This window comes from Phoca vitulina, unplaced genomic scaffold, assembly GCF_004348235.1.
Source record: "Phoca vitulina isolate PV1807 unplaced genomic scaffold, GSC_HSeal_1.0 scaffold54, whole genome shotgun sequence".
In the NCBI taxonomy this organism is placed as follows: domain Eukaryota; kingdom Metazoa; phylum Chordata; class Mammalia; order Carnivora; family Phocidae; genus Phoca; species Phoca vitulina.
This window is the reverse complement of record NW_022589757.1, coordinates 6,334,873-6,350,369: the sequence shown is the minus strand read 5'-3', so window position 1 is coordinate 6,350,369 and position 15,497 is coordinate 6,334,873. Positions and strand designations below refer to the sequence as shown.

At 38.0% G+C, this 15,497-nt stretch overlaps 1 protein-coding gene across 1 annotated transcript in view; it reads left to right on the top strand.

Annotated features, from left to right (window-relative positions):
• Positions 1-15,497, top strand: part of FMN2 (formin 2) — a 382,777-nt gene that overhangs the window by 318,421 nt on the left and 48,859 nt on the right. The window lies entirely within an intron of this gene.

Here is a 15,497-nt window from a genome sequence, read left to right as displayed (position 1 = left end):
TCACAGTCAAGAATCCACCAGGAAGAGAGCATAGGATGAAAAAGGCAATAAAAGATCAGAAAATAAGTTTAATAAATAGAAAAAAGGAGAAAACCAGAAGATGAAGATGGTAAAGACAGTGCAACAACTACTGTATTTTTACTTTTTTTATACTAGGGTGTTGTATCTAGTAGAGGGTCATAGCCATGTTATTTTTTTAAGACCTGCAATGTAGACTTGACTCTTTTAAGGTTGATTTTCATTCCAAGTATTCAATGACAGTTGAAAGTGAGGCTGCATCATGGTAATAGAGGTACTTTGTAGTCAGTTATTTAGAGAACTTAAAATATTGGCCCATTAAAAATAAGAACCAGAAAACTGTGAATCTCATATCTGGTATAACCAAAAGAAAAAAAGATCAAAACTCCTTTGTACCTCCAAGCTTGCCCTCCAAAACTGAGCTGCTTTTGCTTCTGAAGGCTCTCAGATCCTCCAGTCATGTCTCTGGAGAAACAGGACCTTGTAGGTTGACATACATATTTTTAAAAGCTGTGTTACAGACCTTTTAATTTCTAAATATAAAAAGTAGGTTTCATTTTTTTTCAAAACTCATGCAACTTATCTTTCTTTTCTTCCATTTAGTTACATCCCATATGTTCCTGGTTAGATAGGAATAAATTAAGATAATATTCCAAACCTCTCAATTTATTTGAAATATGTGGTTTATCAACTCTGCTATTTTAAGTGGCTAACCCATGTTCTCAGATATAGTCTTACAGTATTTCAACCTCATTTTAAAAACAACCTCTATAGTTTGGGTATGTATTTGCATAGGGCATTTTACATTTTCATACCGGTTAAAGGCTTTTCATACACAGTGCCTATAGGAAATGTGAGGTTCTGTTTTAATGGATTATGAGATTTAAGTTCCTAATATAAATAGTTGGAGGTAGGGGAGTGTCCCTTCCCTATCCTCCCTGATAATGTGTACACACACAGTTATTCAGCATTAATAATTGTGTAAACTCCATAAATTATCTTACATTATAGTATTTTAATGGAAATACCCAGATAATAAGGAAGACCTGTAGGAGGTTAAATAGTGATAAATGTCTTTATTGGTTTGCTAAATCGGCCGTTGTTAAATATTATATTGATTTAAGACAGTGACATCCCCATGCCCCCCCCCCCCCAGTAATCTGGCATGTAATTCAACATCAAAATGTACTAGCAGTATGAGGAAATGCATACCTAAGTAATTTTTATGTAATTTTTTTAAAGCAGTAATTACCTACTCTAGTACTATTTTGACAAAACATTAAAAAAACTAATTTTAAAGAAAACTAAATGTTGAAATCTGTAACTTGATAGTTTATTTCGAGTATAATGTTTAGCGTTTGATGCAGATTAAATTGAGTGATGTTAATTATAAGATTTAAAGGACAGTGAGTCAAGAATGAGATATCCTGCCTCCCCAATAGTAGTTTATAATTTAGGGGGAAAAAAAGAGAAAGTCTGCAGCTAGCTGATATAAAAAATATAGATAAAGGTTTAGAAAGATCCAGCATTTTAAAAATAATTATTTAATTCCATTCTAAAAAAGACATATTTAGGTTCCAGCTTAGAAGCAAAACACCACCATTAAAGTTTTGTTTGCAGTTTTTCAATGGATAAATCTAGCAACCTGAAAAATTGACAGTCAATGACAGAGCAGCAAAATGAAGACATTTTGAAATGATGACACAAGGTCTTAGAATTCAAAAGGGAAATTAACCTTAGGATAATGAGGTTCTGCTGGAAGTAGATAGAGATTTCTAAATTTCCGCCTCAGGTCACCAACCAAATAAATTGCAAAAGGATTGAGGAAATAAACATTAAAATTGAAACTTTAACGAGAAGAAAATATTGGGAAATATTTATAGGGTTTAGAATGGAGAGAAGTTTGCAAGCATCATACCCTCAGAATATCAGTGTTCATTTCTATTTTTGTACTTATTTCTAAGTGAATCATTGTTTGTTGGTGTTCTACTAAGTAACAAAGTGCAGAGGATACATAGTAGTCAAGTTAGTTTAGGAAAGTGTTTCCAGCTATTGTTATCCTCATATTTTTTTCCAAGTATATACTTCCTCTCTAGTTCATTTCACTTTTTGTTAATTGTTATTTCTCTCAGTTTTCAGAAAAGGGTGGACATAGTCGAAAAAACTCAGTTAGTAGCACAAGGCTTATAACAAAAAACAACAGCCTCCTGCCTTGCCCTCTCCTTCTGCCTCTTGCATTTCTCTTAGCTGTTTCCTCTGATATTTTCTGCTGTATTTCTCAATCATATCCTATACTGCTATGTCATTATTTATTAATTTAGCCTTTATCTATTAATTTACAATAACGGTAGTGAGATTTTGGCTCACTCTTATCCCCACCCCATTTCTTTATTCTTCTAACCTTCATATTGCAATTTTTAGTTAAATGTTTTAGTGTTTGCTTAATATCAACTATTTCAGTATTATTCACTGATCTATCAGATTGTGTGGTATGGTTGTTTCTTTCTTATATGATTTATTTTTTTTTCTTGAAGTTTAGAATTAGTTGTTTTTTTTTTTTCATTTGCTTAGTTTTCTCTGAGCCCATCCTTAATTCTCAAATACTCAACCATATGTGCAAAAGGCCTTCCCAATAGTATTATTTTCCACATGGTTAAACGTGTTTGGTAATCTATGACATTTATTTTTATTTCCCTCCTTGAGCCTTCTGCTCAGATTCATCCTGAGACTGCTGTCAGCTACTCTCCTTTGTTAGGCATCTCTTTCTCAAATTTTGTGTTTTTCTTTCTCTTGGGCACCCCACCCCAGCCCTTTATTTTTTTGGAAGAAGGAGTACATTCTAGAGTATGTACTTCTTAGGAAAGTTGTCTGCAAGATGATGTTTTCAGACACGCAGTTTCTCAAGAAATGTATTCTTCCCTCACTCTTAATTGATAGTTCGTCTAGACCTAGAATCCTAACTTGAAAATCATTTTTTCTTAGAAACCCAAAGGCATCATTTCTTCGTCTTCTACTTTTCAGGAGTCTTAACAATATTCTTATTGACAGGCAGTCCCTTTGTGTTTGTCCGGTAGTTTTCCTCACAGGAACACCTAGGTTCCTCTGTGTTGTGGTGTGAAAGTGTACATCGTAGGACCTGCCGTGTGCCTTTTTTACTCTGCTGGAAAGTTGTTGAGTTTTTTCTGTTTGTTGTCTCATGTGATGTTCTGGGGTTGCTCTGGAATGATCCTCACATTTCTGGTGTGGGGCACTAGAGATGGTGTTTTTAAACTGAGATGGGGATAGGATAAAGCTTGAGGTGTGCAGAAGTTAACCGGTAGAAATGATTAAGTATTTGGTTCAGTATTTGAGTCTGAAGCTCAGCGATGTAGGATGGCTGGTGATTGCACTTTGTATGTCATCAGTATAATCCAACAGAAGCAGAAACCACCCAAGGAGATGGTGTCCCCAAATGATCAGAGCCACAAAAAATATGAACAAAGTCCCCCCCCGCCCAAATACTGCATCTGAGGTGCTACTAGAGGAAAGGGAGCACATAATGGAGAGAGAAGTCAATTCAAAACAGTGAGAAGAAAGATAGGAGAGCGTTGTGTTAGAGGTCTTGGTAAACCAAAGGTGGCAAGAAAGCCCAACAACAATTACGATGTACAGCTAAAGACAAAATATCTGTTTGTTTTAGTGATGAGAAAACAATTTGTACCCTTACCAAAAATAGTTGTATTTGAGTCTTGACCCGGGTTAAGTAATTGGGTCAGAAGCTGTATTGCAGTGGGCTAAAGAGAATGAGGCACTGGAAATTGAGAGTAGATTGCTTTTATCAAGTTTGCAAAAGAACAGAGAGAGACTGGATGGAATATATTTTTTCAAATAACTTTCGATTGCTGCACCTGAAGATATAGATGTATCTCCATAATCTGCGTTTTAGGATAGACAACTATTACAATAGCCACAAAACAGAAGAAAGCTGTGATCTAATTGCTGGTGGGTGTGAGGGAGTTAGAATCATGAAAGGAGTTGAGTAACTATGAGTGATGTCATGAACTCCAAAAAAGGTGTGGCTCAGTATGGTGAAACAGTGGTTGGGAAGGGCACTGGAGGACACGAAATAAGGAGACTCCCCTTCTTGACTCCCTGAACTTGGGAGGGTTTGGAGACAGGGAACTGCAAGGATTCCACTGAAGAACATTATGGGTGACATGGGATCATCTAGTGAAAGCTGTACTTTTATTAAGAAAAAAATGGCAACTAAACATATTGGAAAAAGAAATTGTGCAGCTATAAATACATCTCCCACCCCCCAAACAAGCAAGAATCCAGAGGGCTTGAGAATAGAGCTGGCAGAGCCAGTCAGGGATGGGTGTTACAGAACTCAAGTCCATGGGGACATTGGTCCAAGAAGAAGAAAGGGAGGTGAGGTTGGAGGGGCTTATACTTAGGAAGACAAGCTTGTCTGTCAGTGAGGAATTACCATTCCTCTGGAGGTTCATAATAGTAGCACAAGAACTGAGAGCTTCCTTGGCCAAATTATTTTAGTGGTGAGTGCTAATAGGTTGATGATGGTTCACTGACTCATCATGGAATATGGTAGCATATTCACTGCAGCTTGACCTCTGGATTTGTTGGGCTTAAGATGGACCTAGGAATGGCCAATAGAAGTAGGTCCTGCCTGGTATTATTGGGAGAAGAAGGGCATGTTTCCTCTAGATGAAAAAGAATGGGAGAACAAAGAGTTAAAGATATAGTGGGGGTATCTTCAAGCTGGACAACGCAACAGAGGAAGTCCGTCAAAGTTACTTAATGGCTTTTATTACCTTACAATGTTGTCTCCTTGATGGCACTTCTTTTTTTCTGGTTTGTTCAGAAATCATAGGAGATAGGCCCTATAGAAATGGACTAGAAATGGGATAATATTTATGTTTCAAGCTGCATTAGTGTCTTCAAAAATGTCAGGAGGCCAAAGAATCTAATTACCTTGCAAATACTTCTGTCGTAGTGCTTGTTTTCCACCTTGACAACTGCCATGAGACTCCTTGCTCACTCTTATAAAAAAAGGTATTCCACTCAGTGTGACGGTGCTATGCAGTTTTCCACATGCCATGAATATCTTACAAACACTGTTGGGCTAGTGAAGCAGAGATTTATCTGAGCACTGAAAGTACATTTTTTAAGTGCCAGATATTGTTTGATTATTATTATTTTCTTTCTCCGGCCTCTGATTTCTGACTTTACCTCCGTGAAATCTAGGTTTCCGTGGACCTGGTTGTGATTAGTCACTACTGCCCAGGAAGGGAGCTTTGTAAGATGTCTAATTACTATTGTCATGGAAACGGAGGTGTTATCTTCTCTACCTGAGACCAAGGATGGGAGGGCTTGGGGACCTTCGCCCATCACTTCTCACACTATTCTTACGAAGAAAGGGCAGGGGAATAATAATGCCCATTTTGCAGATGAGGAAACGGAGAGAATTTTATTTCTGTTAAATTATTTCTCCCGTATCAAGGAGGGAAGTAGCACAGAGCCAAGAATGGAATTCAGGCCACTTTAAAAGTTGAATGTTGAATGTTACAAGTAGTCTGTTACGCAATTGCAGCATTCAGTTATGACATTTTAAAGCCAAAGTGAACTGGTGTTTGTGAGGATTTTTCCTGCTATTTAATTCTGCCAAATAATAGCCTGTAACTCATTTCTTCTTTTTTTTTTTTTTTTAAAGATTTTATTTATTGACAGGGAGAGTCACAGTGAGAGAGGGAACACAAGCAGAGGGGGTGGGAGAGGGAGAAGCAGACTCTCTGCTGAGCAGGGAGCCCGATGCGGGGCTCCATCCCAGGACCCTGGGATCATGACCTGAGTGGAAGGCAGACGCTTAACGACTGAGCCACTCAGGCGCCCCCTGTAACTCATTTCTTAACTTGTTCCTGCCTTGCTGATAGAAATCTAAAGATAAAACTAGTAATATATGTTATGACACTGTGAATTACAGGGCGCCTGGGTGGCACATTTGGTTAAGCGTCTGACTTTTGGTTTCAGCTCAGGTTGTGACCTCAGGGTCCTGAGAGACTGAACCTTGCATCAGGCTACGGACTCAGGGCAGTGTCTGCTTAAAAGTCTTTCTCCCTCTCCCTCTGCCCCTCGCCCCCTAAAATAAATAAATAAAAGCTCTTAAAAAGACCACCTTGTGAATTGTATGATGAAATATAACTATGAGATATTTACGGTGATATTACTTTATTTACAAGTGTATGGGCTCTTGTTGTCTTTAATTATGTCAGTGAGAATTCAAACAGACAAAATAACTAAACAGCATTGGTAATGCTCATATAAGTCTATTACTTTGACTGTGTTAGGAAGGCCTTGCCTCTGAAAGTGGAACCCACGTGTAGTAGTAGACTTTTAAGACTGATGGGAGATCTGTTCTATTTCAGAAGAACTTTGTTGTCTATATGTCTATTCTATATGTCTCTTCTGAAAATTTCATCTAAAAACAAATGTCTGCAATTAGAAATGTAATCCTCATTCTGAGAAATAGCATTAGCAATGATGCAGCATAGTAAGATTTTTGTACTCTTGACCACAAAACACCCTGTTCTGAAGAAATAGCTGGAAAAAAAGTTAATACTGAAGTTTCCACCTGACTGGGGAAATCTATCTTATGTGTATAATGCTTCCTATAGTATCGATGCTATCCAGTGTCTGCACTGTATGTGTGAAGTCAAAACTGTGAATGTATTAGATACCTTAGCTTCTAAGTGGAGAGTTAGGTGTGATACACCTAGAAGACAGGGATGATAAGCATTTCATGAGAAGTAGGCTTGAAGTTTCCAGTGCGATGCAATCAATACATACAGAGTGATTAATACAGGTGAGGACTGTAATAACTGCTGTAAGAACTATGAAGTTTATTAAGGTACATGCCTGTCCTCAAAACACCGCCATGCAAGAAAAGTTTCCTCAAAACACTCTTGTTTCAGGGGCACCTGGGCGGCTCAGATGGTTAAGCATGGACTCTTGATTTTGACTAGGTCATGATCTCAGGGTCGTGAGATCACGCCCTGCAATGGCCTCACTCAGCGTGGAGTCTGCTTAGGATTCTCTCTCCTTCTCCCTCTGCCCTGGCTCTCTGTCCCTCTCTCTATATGTATATCTCTATACATCAATCAGTCTTTAAAAACAAAACAAAACACTCTTGTTTCACAGTTTATCCAGCCTCCTTAAACTTCTCCTCTTTGCTGCTCTGCCCCAGTTTTTCTACCCACTCTCAATTTCATAGAGTAAATCCTCCAGGCCAGAACCCCTCCCTCTTTCTGCTATTCCACTGTCTTCTCCTTTTCTTCTACGTAGAGGAAGTGTTTTCCCATCAGACAGCTCCTCTGGATCCTTTTCCCACCTGATTTCACCTTCTCCCTTATAGACATTCATGCCCCTATTTCATTATTACTGTGAAATAGCTGTTTAAAAACAATGAAACAAAAAGTGGTCTCTTGTCTCTACATTTCTCTATTACCATCCTCCACCTCACTGTATCTGTATTTATGTTCCGTTTTGTAACTAATATTGTTTCTTCCTGCCTTCTTTTAGAATTTCATGGCCAGTCCTTTAGAAAGGTTGTCTATTTACCATTCTGTCAAAAAGAACCAGATATTTTGGTTTATGGAGTTTCTCCTTTCCTGCCCCCCCTTTTATTGGGGGGGGCGGTTTTCTTCCTATTTCACACATTTCTACTCCTTAATTATCCCTTCTTTCTACAAGCCTGTGTTTGTTTGTTTGTTTGTTTGTTTTTTTCCTGGATTTGTCATTTGAATGAACCATTCATTTATTTTAAATTTTCCTTGTTTTTAAACCATATACTTAGAGCTATAACTTTGCCTTTAAGTTCTACTTTAACTAAATCCCATTTGTTTTGAAATAAAATATATTTTATTGCTGTTAAGTTATAAGTTGTTTGTCATTTCCTCTTCAGGTAATGAGTTTTTTATGTGTATACTCATTGTATTTGTTTCAAATGTATGGGTTTCACTTGCTTTGTTTGCAGTCATTTTCCTATTGATTTCCAGTTAATTGCATTGCAGTCAAAATCTAGTCTGTATGATGCTCTTTAAAAATCCATTAAGACTTCCTTTTTGATCTAGTGTGCAGTCCTTTTTAGTAAATACTTATATTTCCTGTACAAAATCAATGTGTTATGTGTGTGAATCTGTAATGTATCAATTCTCAGATGCACGTCTTTTTCACACTTTATATCTCTGAAACTGGGGATACATCTTACAGTTGATTGCATTTTGTGATTGGTGTGGGCCTGTCAACTTCTTCCAGAGGAGGTTTGAATTTGTTTTTGCCAGCCAACTGAGGGCATTGTCAACCCCAAACCACTTTAAAATAAATTCTTGGCTTTTGTTTGAGATTATTTGTTTGATGAGACCTGGTAGTGTGAATTCACACAGAAAACTTGCATTAATTTTGTCTGGCTTATGATTCAGATTTTCAAAAGGGTTGTTTTTGTTTTGTTTTGTTTTGTTTTATCTGTTTACCTAGTGCTTGAGTTGAGACAGTAAGTTTCCTTACTGTGTCTTTCTGCATTGGGGCTTCTTTCTCTTTTCCATGAACCCTTTGCTATCTTGATTCATGATGCATAAGGGCAGTAGAGAGGGACTCTTCTATAAAGACTCCTCATATAGGTCTATTTTTCTTTATTAGTGGTACATAAAATAATGTTAATTTTTTCAAATCCATGGCATATTAAATTAGTGAAATATAACATTTTAAAATAAAAATTGATTATATTTATTAAATCTACATCATTACTAATTTTTAGAAGGCTGCATTATAACCTCCCATTATAATTGTGGCTTTTTCAGTTTCATCTTTTAATTCTATAATGTTTTTAAACTATATATTTTGAAACTATGTTGTTTTTATTATCTTTGTGGAATGTTGGATTTTTTTTTTAATCATCACACAATGTCCGTTTTTATTGCTACTAATGTTATTTGCCTTACATTTTATATTGCTTAATATTAATATTTCTTCACCAGCTTTCTTTTAATATTTCCTTGGTATGAATTTTTTCATCTTTATTTTTATTTTTCTGGGGTATTTCGGTTTAGACATGTCTTTTGTAAATATTTATCTGAAATTTCGTTTTAATATCCATTCTGAAAGACTTTTGTCAATGGGTAATTTAAATTATTTTATGTGTATTATATTGTTGATATATTTTGATTTATTGCTACCAACTTAGTATATGGTTAAGTGTTTTGGGGCTTTTTCCTTTTTTTTCTTTTTTCCTGTTTTTTCCTATTCTACCTTTTGATCCTTTGCTGGATTAGAATTTGTAGATTTTATTTCTAGTATTTTGATGGTTACCTTTAAAATATAAGTTTACTAGCAAATAGTGGGGTCTTTTATTTGGGATATTGGGAGTTGAGACTCCCAAACAATTCAACGAATAGTTTGTTCTCATTTTCTTGTTGTTTCAAGTTGTAGTCACCAATTTTTAGGCACACAAACACACAAAGTATCATTTAAGAATTACTACTTTATTGAGCAAATAACTATATTTAATGACTCTTTCTTCTTAAACTGTTTCCCCTCTTCTGGATTAACTTTTCTTCTTTCTTCTTTTTTTTTTTTTTTTAAAAGATTTTATTTATTTTACAGAGAGAGACACAGTGAGAGAGGGAACACAGACAGCGGGGGTGGGAGAGGGAGAAGCAGACTCCCTACTAAGCAAGGAGCCCAATGTGGGGCTCAATCCCAGGACCCTGGGATCATGACCTGAGCTGAAGGCAGACGCTTAACGACTGAGCCACCCAGGCACCCCTAGCTTTTCTTCTTTCTGAAGAAATTTCTTTAGTAGTTCTTCCAGTGAAGGTCTTATTAGGACTTCCTAGTCTCAGGAGTGTATTTTTAAATTTCCAAATGCAAGGGATTTTCAAAGTTGTCTTTTTTTTCCTGCCTTAATTACATAAAGATTACATTAAAAAAGACTATCTGTATGGGATTAATTCTTTTTTTAAATTTTATTTTATTATGTTATGTTAGTCACCATACAGTACATCATTAGTTTTTCATGTAGTGTTCCATGATTCATTGTTTGTGTATAACACCCAGTGCTCCATTCAATATGTGCCTTCCTTAATACCCATCACCAGGATAACCCATCCCCCCAACCCCTCCCCTCTAAAACCCTGTTTGTTTCTCAGAGTCCATAGTCTCTCATGGTTCTTCTCCCCCTCCAACCCTCCCCTGCCCCTGCTTCATTTTTCCCTTCCTACTATCTTCTTCTTCTTCTTTTTTTTTTTTTTAACATATAATGTATTATTTGTTTCAGAGGCACAGGTCTGTGATTCAACAGTCTTACACCCAATTCACAACGCTCACCATGGCACATACCCTTCCCAATGTTTATCACCCAGCCACCCCTTCCCTCCCGCCCCCACCACTCCAGCAACCCTTCATTTGTTTCCTGAGATTAAGAATTCCTCATATCAGTGAGATCATATGATACATGTCTTTCTCTGATTGACTTATTTCGCTTAGCATAACACCCTCTAGTTCTATCCACATCGTTGCAAATGGCAAGATTTCGTTGTTGTTGTTTTTTTTGATGGCTGCATAATATTCCATTGTGTATATATATACCACATCTTCTTTATCCATTCATTTGTCGATGGACATCTTGGCTCTTTCCATAGTTTGGCTATTGTGGACATTGCTGCTATAAACATTGGGGTGCATGTACCCCTTCAGATCACTACATTTGTATCTTTGGGGTAAATACCCAGTAGTGCAATTGCTGGGTCATAGGGTACTTCTATTTTCAACTTTCTGAGGAACCTCCATACTGTTTTTCAGAGTGGCTGCACCAGCTTGCATTCCCACCAAAAGTGTAGGAGGGTTCCCCTTTCTCCGCATCCCTGCCAACATCTGTCGTTTCCTCACTTGTTAATTTTAGCCATTCTGACTGGTGTGAGGTGATATCTCATTGAGGTTTTGATTTGAATTTCCCTGATGCCGAGCAAGGTTGAGCACTTTTTCATGTGTCTGTTGGCCATTTGGATGTCTTCTTTGGAAAAATGTCTGTTCCTGTCTTCTGCCTATTTCATGATTGGATTATTTATTCTTTGGGTGTTGAGTTTGATAAGTTCTTTATAGATTTTGGATACTAGCCCTTTATCTGATATGTCATTTGCAAATATCTTCTCCCATTCTGTCAGTTGTCTTTTGGTCTTGTCTTTTGTTGACTCTTTCCTTTGCTGTGCAAAAGCTTTTTATCTTGATGAAATCTGAATAGTTCATTTTTGCCCTTGCTTCCCTTGCCTTTGGCAATGTGTCTAGGAAGAAGTTGCTGTGGCTGAGGTCGAAAAGGTTGCTCCCTGTGTTCTCCTTAAGGATTTTGATGGATTCCTGTCTCACATTTAGATTTTTCGTCCATTTTGAGTCTATTTTTGTGTGTGGTGGAAGGAAATGGTCCAGTGGCATTCTTCTGCATGTGGCTGTCCAATTTTCCCAACACCATTTGTTGAAGAGACTGTCTTTTTTCCATTGGACATTCTTTCTTGCTTTGTCGAAGATTAGTTGACCATAGAGTTGAGGGTCCATTTCTGGGTTTTCTATTCTGTTCCATTGATCTATGTGTCTGTTTTTGTGCCAGTACCATACTGTCTTGATGATGACAGCTTTGTAATAAAGCTGGAAGTCCGGAATTGTGATGCCACCAGCTTTGCTTTTCTTTTTCAACATTCCTCTGGCTATTCGGGGTCTTTTCTGGTTCCAGACAAATTTTAGGATTATTTGTTCCATTTCTTTGAAAAAAGTTGATGGTATTTTGATAGGGATTGCTTTAAATGTGTAGATTGCTCTAGGTAGCATTGACATTTTTACAATATTTGTTCTTCCAGTCCATGAGCATGGAACGCTTTTCCATTTCTTTGTGTCTTCCTCAGTTTCTTTCATGAGTGTTGCATAGTTTTCTGAGTACAGATTCTTTGCCTCTTTGGTTAGATTTATTTGCATGAGATTAATTCTTTAAATTTTTTGAGACATGCTTTATGGTCCAAAGGAGATCAACATGTACAAATATATCAGCTGAGTTTGAACACAATGTTTCAGGGTTAAGCACAGTGTCTTAGATTTGCTTATTGTTTTAAACTGACTAAAAATTCAAACTGGGGGTGCCTAGAGGGCTCAGTCAGTTAAGCATCTGCCTTTGGCTCAGGTCATGATCCCAGAGTCCCAGAATCAAGCCCCACATTGGCCTCCCTGCTCAGCAGGGAGTCTGCTTCTCCCTCTCCCTCTGCTCCTCCCCCTGCTTGTGCTCTGTCTCTCTCTCTCAAATAAATAAATAAAATCTTTTAAAAAAAAATTGTTCAAATATGCAGTACCTTTACTGTTTTTTTCCTGCCTCAATCTTTCAATTCCTGAGAATGGATAGTAAAACCATGATAGATATGTCAGTTTCTTCTTATAGTATTGACATATTTGCTCTGTGTATTATTTTGCATGTGTTTTTGTTATGTACATACAAATTTAAATTTTGTCCATATCCTTATGGACAAAAAACCCAATGTACAGATTATTCCTACTGCTCTAGTATAATCCCAATTGTGTGCTCAGGGACAGTGTGTGATTGAACTTTATAATTTAGCAGGATTCTATTATTACCTGGCCCTGTGAGCCCCTGCACTAGTGGAGGTGGCCATGAAGAAGCTGTGGGTGTCTGCTCAGGCCCTGTGTCTTATAGTCCTCAAAATGTCTGCATATTTCCCTTTACCTAGTGTACAGTCAGCTGAGTGATAGCTGCAGGTTCCTTTGGGGAAGGACTGAGGGAATCATTATAGTATATACTTGCCACAGTGTTTCAGGGTTCTTCCTCACAGGGCCCAATCACCTCTTTGGGTTCTGGACCCCAAATTGGTTCAATTCCAGGAACTGCATGAGGGATCTTGACTTTTTATGGCAGCAACTACCTTTATTCTCCTATTTCTCTATTCTTGCCCTTTGTCTTTGTTGTAGATGTTAAGCAGTGCCCTTGTTTTTCTTCTAAGGATACCATGATCTATTAACCATCTCCACCCTCCATGCAGGTCAAGCTTCCTATCTGCCCCTTGCCTTGCCTGTTACTATGGTAACTTCTGGCCATTGAGCCTCACCATTTGGCCCCTGTTACTTAAAAGCGGTCTGTTATCTCTGTGGATTTTAATGAGTTCAAGCTCTGACCCTCTCTCCTTTTGTCTTTCCTGACCTACAAGAGCAGAGCCCCATCTGCACTGTTCAGTGATGCCAGTGCTCCTGTTACTAGAGCCTTGTCCTCCTATGGAAAAATCCTTTGCTCAGTTTTCTAGACTCATGCAATATACGTGGGCATGGTTACTGCTCTCAGCCTCTTTATTTCTTCCTCTGACTTTTGCCAGGGCGACTCACCATGTCTGCTTTTCTCTGCATTGGCCATCACTTACTCTAGGCCTATAAGAACCCCTCCCTGACTCCTGCCACGACATGAATGCTAATTTCTTACAGTTCCTTGGGTGTTTATTCTGTTTTCTCTTCTCAAGTCTAGCACTTCCCTAGCTGAGTTATGCTGGGATGTCACCTTAATTATTCTTGCAGCCAAGGGAAGAGCAATGGCAGCTTCTGAGGGCACCAGTTTTTGCTTCTTGTAGTGTCTTCTAGCACAGGGGAAGTACTAGGGAAGAGTGGGCTACCTGTTCAAACTTTGAAGAGTTTCAGGAATCTGTAGGGGTGACCATCAGCTGTCTCCATCCCTTGTTTCAGGATGCAGGTTTTCCCAGCCAGGGCTCTGACTTTAGTTTAGCAGACCTACTTTTCTCTGGGCATTGAAATGTCTCTGGAGCTCTGCAACTCTTATTATTGAATTTTCTTCTTGTTGCTCAGCTGTGCCTATCATTTCATTGCAGGAGATAGCTGCCTCTTTCCAAGCTACCCAGGAGGTCCTCTAGCAGTCTTTAACTGCTTATTAACGTCCTGGCTCTCTCCTTACCCCTCTGCAGGGTGTCTATCCAACTTAGCAGTAGTCAGCCAACTCTACTGTCTGTGTGGCATTGTTCTCACCATATAACAAATAGCCTGAATCATCACACCTGTGAGGACATTCCCAGACCAGGACATTTTCTTAGGCTAACTGTGGTGATATCTTTGCAGTTCATGGCCTTCACTGTATTGGGATCTGTCTGTGCCCCACATACCACTCAGGACAGTGGCGTGGTGAGTGAGCCTATCCTAGAACCCCACCTCACTGCTTGTTTTCTTGGGCCACTTGTAGCCCTACTTATGTTATTTCTGGTTCTCCAAGAAACAGGTGCTAAGACTGGATTTATTGGAAAAACTAGAAAGGGAGCCAGAGAAAGCTGGGACAGCTGTTAGACCTGGATTCAGATCTAGCCCCCATGGAGGAGAGGGAAGGAAGGAAACATGGATTGGAAAAGTCTTAAGCTGCAGTGCAGTTACAAGAAAGTTTTGGCAAAGCCAATAGGAAGTTCTTGAGCCAAAGTTGCCCTTAGAAAAGTCTTGTGTCCCCTAGGATTGCACCTGATCAGTATCTCTTCCATGTCCACTCACTAGCTGGGAGCCACGGTTGGACCTCTGAGCAAGTAAAGTGATTGCCTTCAGAGTATGCATCTGAGGGCCCTTCGTCATTTTCATTTTCCGCAATTAGAAATCTGGGAGATCTGAAAAATGTATACTCATGGCAGCCATAGAAACAATACATTTTATTTCTCTTACTTTTAATGATTACCTTTAAATTAACAATTTATTTAATATTGTTACCGCTTTCCAAAATAACATACAATCTTCAAATTATTTAACTTTTCTTACCATCATTCCACAAGTTGTTGATCAATTATTTTAGATCTTTTGTGTGTTTGTGTGTGTGTATGAGATGTCACATCTGTGCTAAAGTTATTTGTTTTTTGAGTTTTTTGGTATATAGATGTCCAGTTGTTCCAGTGCCATTTGTTGAAAAGACTAGATTTCCTCTACTGAGTTGACTTTGTTTCTTCATCAAAAATCAGTCAACTATATTTGTGTGAGTCTATTTCTGGGTGCTCTATTCTATTTCCCTGATGTATGTGCCTACTCTTTGGCTGATACCAGGCTGTCTTGGTTATGGTAGCCTTATAATAAGTGCTAAAGTTAGGTAGTATGAGGTCTTCAACATTTTTTTGTCTTCAGTGTTTGTAATGGTGATTCCAGGTCTTTTACCTATCCATATAAACTTTAGAATCAGTCAAAATTTGCAAAAAAATCTTATTAGGATTTTGATTGGAATTGCATGGATCAGATCAAATTAGGAAGAACTGGCATCTTTACAATATTGACTCTTCCTATCCATGTGCATAGAATATCTCTCCATTTAATTGGATCTTCTTTGATTTCTTTCATCATGGCTTTGTAGTTTTTCTTGTACAGATCATGTGTGTATGTTTGTGTATTTAATGTTATACCTTTGTATTCCATTTTAG